The 15,694-nt window shown below is 44.0% G+C and overlaps 2 protein-coding genes across 2 annotated transcripts in view; both read right to left on the bottom strand.

Moving 5' to 3' along the window:
• The window catches only part of MYPN (myopalladin), a 102,573-nt gene extending 91,999 nt beyond the window's left edge, over window positions 1-10,574 (bottom strand). The window contains exon 1 of the mRNA XM_063133057.1: window positions 10,506-10,574. The gene's annotated coding sequence lies outside the window, so the exon portion shown is untranslated. The remainder of the gene's footprint in view (window positions 1-10,505) is intronic.
• Window positions 1-15,694, bottom strand: part of LOC134403036 (cytochrome c oxidase subunit 5B, mitochondrial-like) — a 176,181-nt gene that overhangs the window by 102,191 nt on the left and 58,296 nt on the right. The window lies entirely within an intron of this gene.

The following is a 15,694-nucleotide window of genomic DNA, read 5'->3' on the forward strand; positions in this document are numbered from 1 at the left end:
AATATGGGATATTGCTATAAATGATAAATTAACATGTAATATTCGATTTAGAAGGGGAATAATAAAAAAAACAATGATTTTGAAGAGATATGGAAATTGTTCCTAGAACATGTATTGTTAAAAGGGAGAGGAACACCGCCAGAAGATTCAATGCAATTTTGGAAACTAGAATAAGATCCCGAGGGTGGGGGGCACTTATTAATGTGAGTTAGTTAAGAAGTAGAACGTATAGCTAAGAAATAAGAGGAATGTTGTGTTATGTGTTTGGCTGGTGGGGGGGAAAGAAGAACAGAGACTGCTGGGGCTTGCCTCTGCAGTCTCTCCCCTCACCTGCTGGGCGTCAGCTGACCAAGTGCTTCACCCTCTTTCTCCAGGTACATCTGCAGCCTGCCAGAGGCAGCGCCTCGGCGCACTTGGCGCCGCACTTGGCGCCGCACATAGGAGCTACCATACTGCTGTACCTGTGAAGATCTCCAACCAGTCAACCAGCAGCAAATTGTAAAATACATTTTAATTACTTTTTAATATGTGCCTGGGGAGCTCTGGGGGATATGGGGATGCCCACATAACTGTGGTCATGGGTAGGGGGAGGTATGGTGCTAGGGGAGGAACAGGCCAGATGAGGAGAAGAGGGGATAGATTCCTTACAGCTATTCCCTCTTCTGGTTCCTACCCCAACCGGATAGTTCCTGGCGGCCATATCAGCTTGCTCCCGGGTCTGGTGCTGCTGCTGCTGAACGCCAGGTCAGTCCAGAATAAAATCTCCCTCATCCATGATCTGATTGTGGATGAGGGGGCTGACCTGGTATGCATCACTGAGACCTGGGTGGGTGAACTGGGTGTGTGTGTTGCTCTCACCCAGCTCTGCCCTCCTGGGTACTCGGTGCAGCACCAGCACAGACTCGAGGGCCGGGGAGAGGGGGTTGCCGTGGCCTATAGGAATACAATCTCCCTCTCTAGGCTTCCTGTTCAGTCGAGTGCTGGTCTGGAGTGTTTGTACTGTGTGTTGGGTACTCGAGACAGATTAGGGATTCTGCTGATGTACCGTCCACCCCGCTGCCCAACAGTCTCCCTGCCTGAGCTGACGGAGGTTGTCTCGGACCTGGTGTTGAGGACCCCCAGGATGGTGGTTCTGGGGGATCTCAACTTCCATGCCGAGGCTGCTGTATCCGGAGCGGCTCAGGACTTCATGGCTGCCATGACAACCATGGGGCTGTCTCAACATGTCATCGGCCCAACACATGCAAAGGGACACACGCTTGATCTGGTTTTCTCAACTGGGCAGGAGGATGGTGATTTGGAAGTGGGGGAACTAACATCTACCCCCTTGTCATGGTCAGATCACTTCCTACTGAGGTTTAGACTCTCGGCGGCCTTTCCCCTCTGCAAGGGTGGGGGGCCTATTAAAATGGTCCGCCCCCGGAAGCTAATGGACTCCGATGGATTCCAGAGAGCTCTGGGGGATTTTCCTGCTGATATGGCCGGTGCTCCTGTCGAAGCCCAGGTCGCTCTGTGGAATGCAGAGATGACTCGGGCGGTTGACACGATCGCGCCCAAGCATCCTCTTCCTCTGAGCAGAGCCCGGTCAGCTCCTTGGTATACACCTGAGCTGAGGGCAATGAAGCAAGACGGCTAGAACACAGGTGGAGGAAAACTCGTGCTGGGTCTGATCAAACACGGGTTAGAGCTCACTATCGAGCCTACTCTGTGGCAGTGAGGGTGGCAAAGAGGCAGTTCTTTTCCACCAGCATTGCGTCTTCTCAGTGTCGTCCGGCGGAGCTTTTCCGAGTGGTTCGTGGCCTGTTACACTCTGGGCCAGGGCGTAAGATAGTTGAACCCTCGGTAGCACGCTGTGATGAGTTTTGCACGGCACTTTGAAGATAAAGTCGCTCAGATTCGTCATGAATTGGACACCACACTTAATGCAGCACCACTAGTAGAGGCGTTCAGAGCGCCGTCTGGCTCAGTTTTATTGGATGAGTTTCAGTTATTGAGGCCCGAGGATGTGGACAAGGTGCTTGGCCAAGTCCGATCGACCACCTGTGTGATTGATCCTTGCCCCTCGTGGCTCATTACATCAAATAAGGAGGGAATCGCCGGCTGGGTCCAGGAGTTTGTAAATACCTCCTTGAGAGAGGGAGTGGTGCCGGCCTCTTTAAAAGAGGCGGTAATTAGACCACTCCTGAAGAAGCCTAATCTGGACCCGAAGGATGTTAACAACTACAGGCCGGTGGCTAATATCCCTTTCCTGTGCAAGGTGCTTGAGCGGGTGGTTGCAGGACAACTCCAGGCACTCTTGAATGAAACAGATTATCTAGATCCATTTCAATCGGGTTTCAGGCCTGGTTTTGGAACGGAAACTGCCTTGGTCGCCCTGTGGGATGACCTCTGTCGGGAGAGAGACAGGGGGAGTGTGACCCTGTTGGTTCTCCTAGACCTCTCAGCGGCCTTCGATACCATCGACCATGGTATCCTTCTGGATAGGTTGTCTGAGCTGGGAGTTGGAGGTACTGCGTTGCAGTGGTTCCGCTCCTACTTGGATGGCCGATTCCAGAAGGTGGTGCTGGGGGATTATTGCTCTGTGCTGTGGCTCCTAAGCCATGGGGTTCCGCAGGGCTCTATTTTATCCCCTATGCTGTTTAACATATACATGAAGCCGCTGGGGGAGGTTATCCGGAGATGTGGACTGAGGTGTCATCAATATGCGGATGATACCCAGCTCTACCTTTCCTTTTCATCAAACCCAGGTGAGGCAGTGACTGTTCTGAACCAGTGCCTGGGCACGGTAATGGACTGGATGAGGGCTAACAAACTGAGACTCAATCCAGACAAGATGGAGGTACTGTTAGCGGGTGGTTCACCTGTCCGGCTAGGTGATGTTCACCCTGTTATGGAGGTGGTTGCACTCCCCATAAAGGATTGGGTTCATAGTTTGGAGGTGCTCTTGGATCCAGAACTGTCACTTGAGGCACAGGTGAACTCAGTGGCAAAGAGCACCTTTTATCAGGTTAGGCTGATATACCAACTGCACACTTATCTAGACAGAGACAGCCTAGCTACAGTTATCCATGCTCTGATAACCTCTCGTATGGATTACTACAGTGCATCATACGTGGGGGTGCCATTGAAAATGGTCCAGAAACTTCAGCTGGTACAAAACAGGGCAGCACGTTTATTAATAGGGACTGGCCAATGAGACCACATCACGCCAGTCCTTTTCCAGCTTCATTGGCTGCCAGTCCAGGTCTGGGCCTGATTCAAAGTGCTGGTATTAACATTTAAAGCCCAAAACGGCTCGGGGCCAGGCTATCTGAAGGAACGCCTCCTCCCATATGTACCTGCCCGGACTGTTAGGTCATCCTCAGGGGTCCTTCTCCGTGAGCCCCTGCCAAAGGAAGTGAGGCAGGTGGCTACTAGGAGGAGGGCCTTCTCTGCTGTGGCACCCCGGTTGTGGAATGAGCTCCCCAGAAAGGTCCGCCTGGCGCCTACACTGTACTCTTTTCGTCGCCAGCTGAAGACCTTTTTATTCACTCAGTATTTTAACACTTAATTTTAACCTAAATTTAAATTATACTGTTTTAACTCTGTATTTTAACCTTATATCAATTTTGCTGCGTGGTTTTATCCTGGTTGTGCTTTTTATACTGTATTTTGTATTTGTGTTTTTAACCTGTTGGTTGTTTTATGATGGTTTTAATTTTTGTGAACCGCCCAGAGAGCTTCGGCTATTGGGCGGTATAAAAATATAATAAATAAATAATAAATAAATGTATGTATATGATTTATTATGTGTTGTTAAATAATAAAAAATATATATAAAAAATAAAAATAAAATGAATCTCTCTCTCTATACATACACACACACACACACACACACACACACACATATCCTTCTTACATATTCTAAATATCTTTTAAAGAAAGCTGCTGTAGATTCCCCCTTAACTGAAAGAACCAGCTAATTAAATAAACAGTCATCACCTTGTACAAATCACACTCCTCTGATAGATGATAAAGAACAGCAGTGGTTAGGAACAAAGTCTATTTCTAGGTTCATTTCTAATCAGTTTACAATTAAAGTTGTAAATGGGCTATTTCTATCTCCTTGCTGTTACGAACTTATTAGAAAACCCACAAGGTTTATGATAACCATTAATTAACTATTTAGTGGCTCATGGCTTTCACAGATTCCACAGAGAAGCCAAGTTAGAGCTAGCCGTCTCTCAGGAAAAGAAATGACTCGGTGGTGATAATAAGTCCATAAATCATTCTAATGGAATGTTCATATTTTAGTAGCTCTATCCATAATACATTGGAAACATACTGGGTTGGATCCAGGATCTGCCTTCCATGGATGGAAGGGCTCCACTCAGAAAACATGCCTTTTGACCAACTATGGGGAATCTCCATGAATTCCCACACCACAGCTCAACTTCCACTCCTGTTGCACATGCCTAAAACTGGATCCAACCCATTGTTTGTGCTTATTTGTGGGAAGGTGGAATTTTGTGGACTGTGCAGCATGTTTATATGCTTGTTTACTCAGACGTAGATCTCACCAAATTCAATGTATCTTACTTCCAAAGCCGTTTCTACATATGCCTTTTCCCCCGGGATCATCCCTGTGCATCCAAATGACACACATGGGATCCCAGGAGCAGGTAGGGATGATCCCTCCATTTTTCTGGGCTAATCCTTAGGTGTAGAAAGACCCCAAGTGTGTGTGCATACTCTGTGGTGGATTCTGGCCAATGTGTTTGTGAAAATAAAAGTTTTCTGAGACAGCCAAAAGCAACAAGTACACTTAGAAAGAGACACAGAGAGAACAAATTAGGGTGAGTTGTTTTGCAGAAAAATAATTTGTAGTGGGACTGTGTCCTTCTATTCCCAGATGACTCTTTGATCCAGTGGAGTCTGTGAATGGAAGAAGGGGAGCCATTTTTTGCTGAATCCTCTCTGCAGCTCTGGTTGCCCTCCCCATCTGCTCCAAAGGATAGTGCTGCAAGAGAAATGGGGTATTTGCTAAAATTGCCTCCCCCTTCAGTTCACAGAAGCCTTTGCTGAACCAAAACATCTTCTGTGTCTGGAAAGTCCAAGTCTGAAACAACCCAATGTTGTTATTTTGTTTGCCAGTGTCATTTTTGTAAACTGCCCAGAGAGCTTCAGCTATTGGGCGGAATAAAAATGCAATAAATAAATAAATGCTGAAAAATAAAAATTACTGCGTAGGGTAATAAGGGCTTACAATGACCATGACCCTGCCTTTATGGAGGTGCTTTGGTGCTGGGAGGCGCCCTGCACCTGCACTTGCCTTCCTTCCCGGCATCTGCACAGGAAGGAAGGCAAGTGTGATTTTTCCTGCCTGGCACCTCTTGAAAAGTTTTTTTTTTAAAGAAACAGGGGTGGGAGGAAAGGAACAGGGCCGTTCTCCCCCCCCCCCACTTTTTAAATTTATTGAGCCCTATCTGCGGAGCTCCGCAGATTCATAGAGAAGGAAAAACGTCTTCTCCATCTGGCTGCCTGTTCCTCCGCATTTGTTTAAATTCAATAAGCTCTATATGCGGAGCTCCGCAGATTGACATAATGAAAAATAAAAACAGGAGGAAGGAACAAGGCAGCCAGAGGAGGACGCAAGAGGGAGTGCAGACCGAGCAGCATTGGAGGTTGTCCGGTCCTCCACACCCACCCGCATTTATATTTATTATTAAAGGGGGGGGAGGAACGGCATTGTTCCTCTGCTCTCCCCCCATTTTAATGTTTTTTTAAAACTTTTTTAGAGCCGCCGAGCCGCCTCCACTGTCAAAAAAGTTTGAGTAAATGCCTGACTTTTTTGGAGCAGAGTTTCCTGGATGGCTTCGCATTTGCGGCTATGTCATGTGTCGTAAAACGTGAAACTGCACATTTACAGTGGTGTAAAGAAGCGTATAGACATGCCCCATAAGGGTAGGACAACAAGATTGGCACATTTCCCAATTTTGCACCAATTTGCTGCCTCTTTCATTCGCACTGATTTTAGTTTGAAGTTTCTCTGCAGAGCTCCACAGAGAAAGCTTCTTAAAATAAATTTATTCCTCTATTTATATATATTTTTATTGCATTTCTGTACCACCCAATATGTGAAGCTCTCTGGGCGGTTCACAAAAAGAAAGAGGGAAATGGGCAGCCAGACGAGGAGACGTGTTCTGCTGCCTCCTGCCTTTCCCTCTGTAGCCTCATCCCCATCCCCCCATCCCAGTTCGTGGAGGCTGATTCTTTGAATTTCCTTATGGGGAGCAATGGAAACAAAGTGGGAAACAGACAGACAGCATCCTTCCTTTCCCTCTGTAGCCTCGTCCCCCCCGCTCCCGGTTCGTGGACGTTGTTTCTTTCCCTCTGTAGCCTCGTCCCCTCCCGCTCCCGCTCAGTTTGGGTGTTATATTAGTCTGCGAAGCTCCGCAGATAAGATTTATAGCTTTGTTGGCGTCTACTCTTTATCATTGTATATGGGATAATGCTATAATGCTTATGTGCGCATTAATAACTCACTATAAAAATAATAATTCAGGAAATAAATCGCTGTTGCTGCTGCAGTGTGACACTCTTTACCTACATTCGAATCAACGAAAAATCGGGTTTTTATTTAATGAGGAGCTATCCCACTGTCGTACAGATGAGGGCTCGCTTTGATCCACAAACGGAATGAGAAGCAACCTGCATTTACAGTCTAGGCATCATAGCTTCTCCAACTTTGTGATGTTTCGTGGTGTTGCCCTCTGAACATCTGAGCACTGACAACTGTCCCAGGTGGCTGCAACATTATCACAAGTACCATCCAGCGTTTAGAGAGGAGGTACAAGTTATCACCACTCACCAATTCTCCACTGCTGAAGATGAACTGAAGAACAAGACGCTGGTTGGCTACTATGTTGCTCCTCACTTTGTAGAGACAAAATAGGTAGAAACAGGGAACAGCATTTCATTATTTTGACTGATACTTATGGCTTCATTTACTACTCCATTCTTCCACAAAAATGGTAGAGCAACTATTTAAATAGCACAGGAAACCTGGGCTATTCCTTATGTTCCCATGGATAAAGGGTGCTCTCTTTTTCATTACTAAAAAGGTTTACTGGGAAATGTACCACTGCTTTCTATTACATTAAGAAAATTATCCCAGGGAAGCCTCAGAATAGAACCAAACGCAACTTAAATAGGATTATGGAGGGAGTTCCAGCGGCTGAAATGGCTTCCATAATGAATTGCCTTATGCCTGCATGTTTTGATAGTTTTTAAATGGATTAAGGGTAGGGAACTTGTGTCACTCCAGATGTTTTTACTTACAATTCCCATCATACTTCACCATTGGTTATGCTGGTTAGGGCTGACGGGAATTGCAATCCAAAACTTCTGGAGGGACACAAGTTGCCTACCCCTGGGTTAAAGGATACAACTGGGAATCCTCTTTTTTCACAACCACTAGCCTTTGAAATCTTCAGTGTTTCTTACATAGGTAAGGAAGAGCTACTGTTGGTGGATAGGGCTCCCACTTCTTGTAGTTCATTTGCCTACCATTCAGCAGTCCACACAGTTTTCTTGAGGGCTGTCTTCACTGCAACGCATTAGCGGCACAAGCCCCCCAAACCATGGACTTGCCCTCCTGCAGGTTGTCCCCATGCTAAGGAGCGAGCACGGGGATTGAATCAGAGGAGTCACTGCCACACCCATGCACCACCATGCAGCTATGCGCCCCTCCATTTTTTCTTTTTTTTACCTTTTCTTTTCACATTCCCTGCCAAGCATCCTTCTCCCCATTCTGGAGAAGCATGGAGGCATTCCAGCAGCCATTTGGCTTGCTGGCCCTCCCTCTCCTTCCTGTCCGGGTAGATGGTGACCAATCAGGGGTTGCCATCTGCTCAGCCATGCCCCCCCCCCCACAAGTCCAGAGTGGCGACAGACAGAGATGCACCATCGTCGCCTCGCCGCATAGGAAAAAGTCGGGGTAAGTCTTGGCTTCTTTATTTCGGAACTTCGGGGGAAAGCCCTGGGATAGCTCTGCAATGGCTTCTGTGTCATATAAACAACACAGCACCACTCTGGAGCCAACCCAGGTCTTTCCCCCCATATAGACACCCCTTACTAATAAACAAATATTGTGAGGTTTCTTTTCTTCCTGAAGTTTTTTTATCAGATTCTGCCCACCCCCTCCATAAGCTAAGTGTTGATCCACTGCCATACCGCCATTCATTACCATCTAGTCTCTCTCAATGTTTCCCCATTTCTCTCATTTAATGTACAACTGTTTCTGCATTGTTAGAACAGTCTTTGTTCCAAAATGAGTATTTTGTCTTCCAAGAAATATTCTGATAGGAGAGAGAAAATCCAGTCGGTAGGGAAAAAGGGCCTACTTCGTACTTCCATTTTTTTCCCCTTAGGGCTATCATATTTTTTAGTTGATTAATTAGCAGTCATTAAGCAAATTGTAAACCGCCCAGAGAGCTTCGGCTGTGGGGCGGTATATAAATGTAATTAAATAAATAAATAAATAAATTAAATTGAATCAAGATTTGCTCCTTACCAAAGCTCTACATTGGTACCTATTTAAAATAATGGCAATGCAATCCTATATATGTCTAGTCAGAAGTAACTCCCATTGTTTTACTCCCAGGTAAGTGGATATAGGGCTGTAGCTTGAAAGAGGTATGATGTAATTTTCAGTTAAATAAATGAAGGCTACTATTTATTGTTGAAAGAAAGATCATTTCATATTGTTGTAGTCATGTACCACAGTAAGCTAAACAAATTAAAAACAGTGCCGTTAACTCTCACCTCCACCCATAAACGAATTAAAGTTTTACGGTGCAATCCTATACATCAGTGGTTCCCAATTGGTGGTCCGTGGCCCCCGGGGGGCCACGTAACCCACCCAGGGGGTCCGTGGCACCATTCACATATTCACCATTCATTTCTGGAGTCCACTGACGACGAATTCCTACCAGAAGTAAAATATAACATCACTGATCACCTGCGTGATTTAGCGACTAGCTTCAGAGATTACTTCCCTTCACCTAATCCTGAAAACTCATGGAGAAGGAATCCTTTTGAATTTGGTGATGTACAACTAACAACTCTATTTGTGGAAGAGCAAGATGCACTTGTTGACGTGACTTGTGATGGTTCATTGAAATCATTTTTCAAAGAATATAAACTAGACCAATTCTGGGTGAAGGTTTTTCCTGATTATAAGAAGTTAGGTGAAAAAGCTTTGAAACATCTAGTTCCCTTTTGTTCCACATATCTTTGGGAACAAACATTTTCAACATTTTGTTATATGAAGAACAAGCATAGAAATCGGCTCGATGTTGATCCAGATTTGAGATTAAAAGTAGGAAATATTGAACTTGATGTGGAAGGGATTGTTCGGGACAAAAAGAGACATGATTTCTCCCATCACATTTAGGTTTAGTAGCTGCTAGACATGTCATAATTTGTTCAATTGTAAACTAGACGTTAGCAAAATTAAATTCGTCTTTATATTCCTAACTAAATCATTGTCATTTTTGCGTGGTTATATCACAAATATCACAAAATTTATGGTCTGTTTTTTAGTATCCCTAAAATCCATTGCTTATTAGGGGCTACCCCTTATTTTCTCCAAAAAATTGCTTAGCACAGGTAACTACCATAAAGATAACAAATTTTTCAAAAGTAGGGGTTCCATGGCTTGGCAGCTGAAAAACAAGGGGTCCGCAGTACTTAGCTAATTGGGAACCATTGCTATACATGTCTATGCAAGAGCCATTGAGTTTAGTGGAGCTTAATCCCCGGTAAGTGGGTATAGGATTGCAGACTGAAGGTGTGGCCTAACTTTCAGTTTAATAAATGAAGGCTACTATGCATTGTAAGGAAGGAAGGAAGGATATTGTTGTTCCCCATTGTAGTCATACACCAAAACCATAGCAGTCTAAAGAAATAATTAAAAAACTGTCATCAGCACTCACCTCCACCCATTAGGATGCAATCCTATGCATGTTTTGGTGGTGGTCGTGGAAATCAGTTAATCACTTAAATCTTTCCTATACATGCCTACTCAGAGGTTAATGAGACCTACTCCCAGGTAAATGTGCATAGGATTGCAGCATTAGTTGATTGATTTACTACTGGAAGTTAACTAGTTAAAACTTGCTGCCCTTATTTTTAGGAAGATTTCTCCCCCCCCAGCACTAAGTTTGTTCCTTTTCACAGTAGATGCAGTGCTAGTAGGCTTTGAACTACCACCACTTATTACTTTACTAGACATCAAATAATATACATCTCCCCCTCCCTGTTAAACTGAAATGCCTTCTTCTCACTGCCCACCCCACGAATTCATAGGCAGTAAAAACAACTCCTTCCTTTCTCTTTGCTTTCACAGCTTTCTGTTTTCAATGTAATATCCTCCCTATCTCCATCCCACAACATCCAGGCTCAAAGGATTTATGTTTAAATAATCCATGGTGGAAATTTGAATAGAAGCCAGTGCAGCTCACCGTGAAGTGGCGTGACCTGCCTGCGTGTGAGCGGGTCCCAGGTCTTTCCTCTCCGGTGCCTCTTTGCTCTCCTCACTGCAGGCTGCCTGCCTCCACGCATGCAGTCTTGACAAAGTAGTAAGAAGGCTAATTTTAGGGTACTTCATCATAGTGCCATGGAAAGACATGGTGTCATTTCAAAATCAGTGGCATGTGGCACTGCTCTGAGCTGCTATTTTTCTGAGCAGAGGAGAAGAATTATGCTTATACTTTGATTTGTAGTAGGAAAGTCCTTGGTACCTCATGGGAATAGATCTTAATGTAGCATTTGTTCACCCTAAAGGGAAATAGCAAGCAATCATTATGGAGACAAATATTTGGGGCAAATGCCCCTCCTCCAATCCCTACAGTGATTCCATGTCCAGTCCCATCAGGGCTGGCCATACTATTAGGTAGGGTGAGGCAGTCGCCTCAGGTGACAGATGTTAGAAGTGGCAGCAGATGTCATGTCTAACCCTACTGTCCCTGTTTTGGGAGAAGATGTTTCAGGCAATCAATCAGAATTAGATTTAGAAGTAGAAGACGCAGCACCAGACAACAGCCAGCCTGTACCAGTGGGGGAGGAAGCTCTCACAGGCGATTCCCCAGCTGGAAGTCAGCCCTCTCCAGAGCTTATCTCCTCAAGGCCAAATCCTACACGCTCAGTGGGAAGTGAGGTTTCTTCCAGGGGTGAGCGTCCCAACAAGCTAGCTGATGCTAGGGTCTGCCAGAAGCTGAAACGTATGGTGCGTAAGGAAGGCATGAGAAAGTCGGAGAGATTACGCCAGAATCTGCCACCACACCAGGCGCTTTGAAGTTACGGGTGTTTGAGAAGTAGCTTCTTATTCTTCTTGAACGGACAATTGTCTTGCGTAGTTGGCATAGTTTTGCCTGGGGGGATGTTTCCAAGAGGGTAGACTTTATTCAGGTAGAAGAGACGCTTAATAAAAGCTTTGTAGATTACTTAGCAAGCCTTGTCATTTGCCTCCCATGGAAGGTAAGAGCGTTCTGAAAAACACGACATGAGAGAGGTGTGTGGCACACAGCCTGCCCTGTGCCCCTTAAGATAGCCTGCTGTCTTCAGGGGCAGTAGAGAATCCTGTCCCATGCCCAGTATTGAAGTAAGATTCATCTGTCAGCCCAGTCAGCTTTTGTACATGGAATGCGAAAGGCCACCATCTTGTTCTTCACCTCAGCCTGCCAAATATCTTGGGCCAGCCCTTAGTTTTATATCCATCACAAGCTCATTGTCATTCTTCAAAATCTGTCATGGTGCAATACCTCACATAACTCTCTGATCTGTATCTGATTGTGGCACTAAACACATCATTACAAACCATGACTACGTTGTTGGTATTTTAAATTAATAGCGGGCGTGTGTTGCATTGTGAGGACTGAAGTACAGAGGGGAGGGGTGTTTCATTCTTTCCTGCTGTGGTACTGTCAAAAATTGCTCCTCCCAAACTGCAGCTCCCATTGGTACCAATGGGAGGATTTTATTCCTGAGGCTAATTGTAGCTGGAAGATGTGATTTTCATTGGAACTTTGGTGCGGTGGTGGTGGTGGATTAAACCACCTCATCACACCTATGTTTAAGTTTATTAAAAATCAACCATAGATGTGTTTGGTAATGATGTGTTTAGCGTTATGTCTAGCTTGGCCCTGAGTTTGTTTATTTACCTCTTTTTGATCCATCCCTTTTTAAATTTCTGTCATATCTTTTAGATTAAGCCTGTGGACAGGGACTGTCTTGTTTTTAATCTTTGTTCAATACTTCGATACTTTAGATAATAATAATAATAATAATAATAATAATAATAATATATAAAACAGTATTGATAACTAAAGGCCAAACTACTGCTGTTACCAGCCCTTGTAGACTTGCAATGACAACCTATCATGTTTCTTTAATAATTCTATAAAGACATTTTAAATTAGAAAAATTAAGTTGTTTTTAATATTCAGATATTAAGCTTCTCTCATTGTCTGTCACTTGGCTTCCACATGTTCCATTAGTAAGTATGATGTTGGTTTCATAGCATAAGGTTAAGAGTTTGGTTCCCTCTGCCTGTAAGCAAAGACACTGCCTCTTGAAAGGAGTAATATTAATAACAACACAGAGACCTTTATCAAACCCTTTTTATGCAGATATACAACCATTGGTTGATAATAATAATAATAATAATAATAATAATAATAATAATAATAATAATAATTTATTACCTGCCTCTCCCTCTGGATCAAGGCAGGGAACAGCATTAGATATAAATACCATAAAATACATAAAACTGATTAAAACATATAAAACTAATACAATATTAAAATAACAGTCAAATATCTTAAAATTTGCCTGGGTAGGCCTGTCAGAAAATATCAGTGTTTATAGCCTTCTTGTTGTATTTTACATGAGAATAGGGTGGCCATTTACAGTTATCCCCCAAATGGAAACACATCACCAAAAGAGAAAGTATTCAGATTTCCATAAAATGTGAACATGCCAATTTATATTTAGAAATAATTACTATAATATAAATAGAAATACAGTACATCTCACCATTTTGACCAGGTGATCTGTGTGACTTGCTCAGTCTGCTGTTCAGGTGGTGCTGGTAGGGAACTTCAAGGCCCAGCTCTTCATTCTGATGGTTCTTTATTTTTAAACCAGACTTGGACGAGACACAGAAAATGCCTTCAAACAGAAGACTGTCTTCTGTAAAATAGGACACATGACTATCCTACTTGAGCAAAACATCCTAGCTTTAAAAATACATTTTTCATTCAATAGAGAAAAAAATAGGAGAGGTTCTCTTGGACCTCTCAGCGGCTTTTGATACCATCCACCTTCTGGATAGGTTATCTAGGCTGGGAGGCAGTGCTGCAGTGGTTCTGCTCCTACTTGGATGGCCGATTCCAGAAGGTGGTCCTGGGGAATTATTGCTCTGTGCCACAGCATTTAGGCCATGGGGTTCCACAGGGCTCTATTTTATACCCTATGCTGTTCAACATTTACATGAAACTGCTGGGAGAGGTTATCCGGAGATGTGGGTTGAGGTGTCATCAATATGTGGATGACACCCAGCTCTACCTCTCCTTTTCATCAAACCCAGGTGAGGCAGTGGCTGTTCTGAATCAGTGCCTGAGCACGGCAATGGACTGGATGAGGGCTAACAAACTGAGACTCAGTCCAGAAGTACTGTTAGCGGGTGGTTCACCTGTCCGGCTAGGTGATGTTCACCCTGTTATGGAGGTGGTTGCACTCCCCCTAAAGGATTGGGTTCGTAGTTTGGAGGTGCTCTTGGATCCAGAACTGTCACTTGAGGCACAGGTGAACTCAGTGGCAAAGAGCACCTTTTATCAGGTTAGGCTGATATACCAACTGCACACTTATCTAGACAGAGACAGCCTAGCTACAGTTATCCATGCTCTGATAACCTCTCGTATGGATTACTACAGTGCATCATACGTGGGGCTGCCATTGAAAATGGTCCAGAAACTTCAGCTGGTACAAAACAGGGCAGCACGTTTATTAACAGGGACTGGCCAATGAGACCACATCACGCCAGTCCTTTTCCAGCTTCATTGGCTGCCAGTCCAGGTCTGGGCCTGATTCAAAGTGCTGGTATTAACATTTAAAGCCCAAAACGGCTTGGGGCCAGGCTATCTGAAGGAATGCCTTCTCCCATATGTACCTGCCCGGACTGTTAGGTCATCCTCAGGGGTCCTTCTCCGTGAGCACCTGCCAAAGCAAGTGAGGCAGGTGGCTACCAAGAGGAGGGCCTTTTCTGCTGTGGCACCCCGGCTGTGGAATGAGCTCCCTAAAGAGGTTCACTTGGCACCTACACTATACTCTTTTAGACGCCAGGTGAAGATGTTTTTATTTTCTCAGCATTTTAACAGTCTAGCAATTTAATTTTAAATTTGTATTTTAAATCTATATTAATTTCTGCATTGCTGCTTGATTTTATCCTGGTTGTGTTTTTAATATTGTATTTTATAGTTTGCTTTTATACTGTTTGTTTTATATTTTGAATGGTTTTTATGGTTTTAATTTTTGTAAACCACCCAGAGAGCTTTGGCTATTGGGGGTATAAAAATAAAATAAATAAAATAATAATAAATAATAAAATGTGACCACAGGAGTGGGAACCCACCATATCCTATGGTCCCTGGGATGCTGTCCCAGAGAGCACAGGATTGCTCTTTATGTAAAGTTTGGAATGGGATGAAATATTAGGGAAAAGGGGGGTGGGGAGAATGATTGGAATATGGACTACTTATAAAGCTACATCATACCGGCGGTTAACACGCTCCCTACCTTTGCTTCTCTGCTCGTGTTTTCATTCCTCAGTTACTTCTTCTTTTCAAAAGAGGAAGTACAGAACGAGCACGAGGCCCATTGAGTCCGCTGTTCTAATGGCGCTGCTTCTCCTGCACACAGCAGGAGAGAGCAGCAATTCTGTGTTTAAAAATACATCGGACTTAAGCAGTTTTTTTGTTGCGCAAGGAAGGCCAGAAGGGGCGGAAGGCAGACGATGTCATGTGAGGGACCTGAGCAAACTCCATGACTGCCCAGTAACAAGCGTGCAATAAAACTCTTGTCGGATGGAGCTTTAATGGAAAATGTTTCCAGAACGAACCACTGCTCTCTAGAACATATTTCTTTCATCATCATGATCACAACAGCAACCCAGTTGTGTGGATGAGATAAGGAATTCAGAATTTCAAAATTGTTTGAAATTAATAATAAAAAAAAAGATGGAAGAAGCGGCAAGAAACCACGGGAAGGCTACAAATTGAAGATGTCATCTGAACACATTCACCCCTGTAAAACTTCCTGAGAGCGGTAGTGCTATTGTTCAAAAAAGCCTCATCTGGAAGCACTGCAGGAATTGTCAAGCCATCCTCATCGTATCCTCAGGCACACGATGAAAGGGAAAGAGAAACTAGTTACTAAAGAACGTTGTGTTATATGAAAGCTTGTTTACTCTTGTGCCAACAGAAGAAGGTCTGTGAAAAGGCTTAATGCTGCAATCGTAAGTATATTTATTATTGCTTACTGATATAATTGAACAAATTAGGCAATTGATCAGTTCAATCTATCAATTCAAACCCCCTTTTGACTAATTTAAAAATGTGTCTCTGTTTAATCAGGCAGCATTTTGTTTTAAAAA

The sequence above is a fragment of the Elgaria multicarinata genome, chromosome 8 (assembly GCF_023053635.1).
Source record: "Elgaria multicarinata webbii isolate HBS135686 ecotype San Diego chromosome 8, rElgMul1.1.pri, whole genome shotgun sequence".
Lineage (NCBI taxonomy): Eukaryota > Metazoa > Chordata > Lepidosauria > Squamata > Anguidae > Elgaria > Elgaria multicarinata.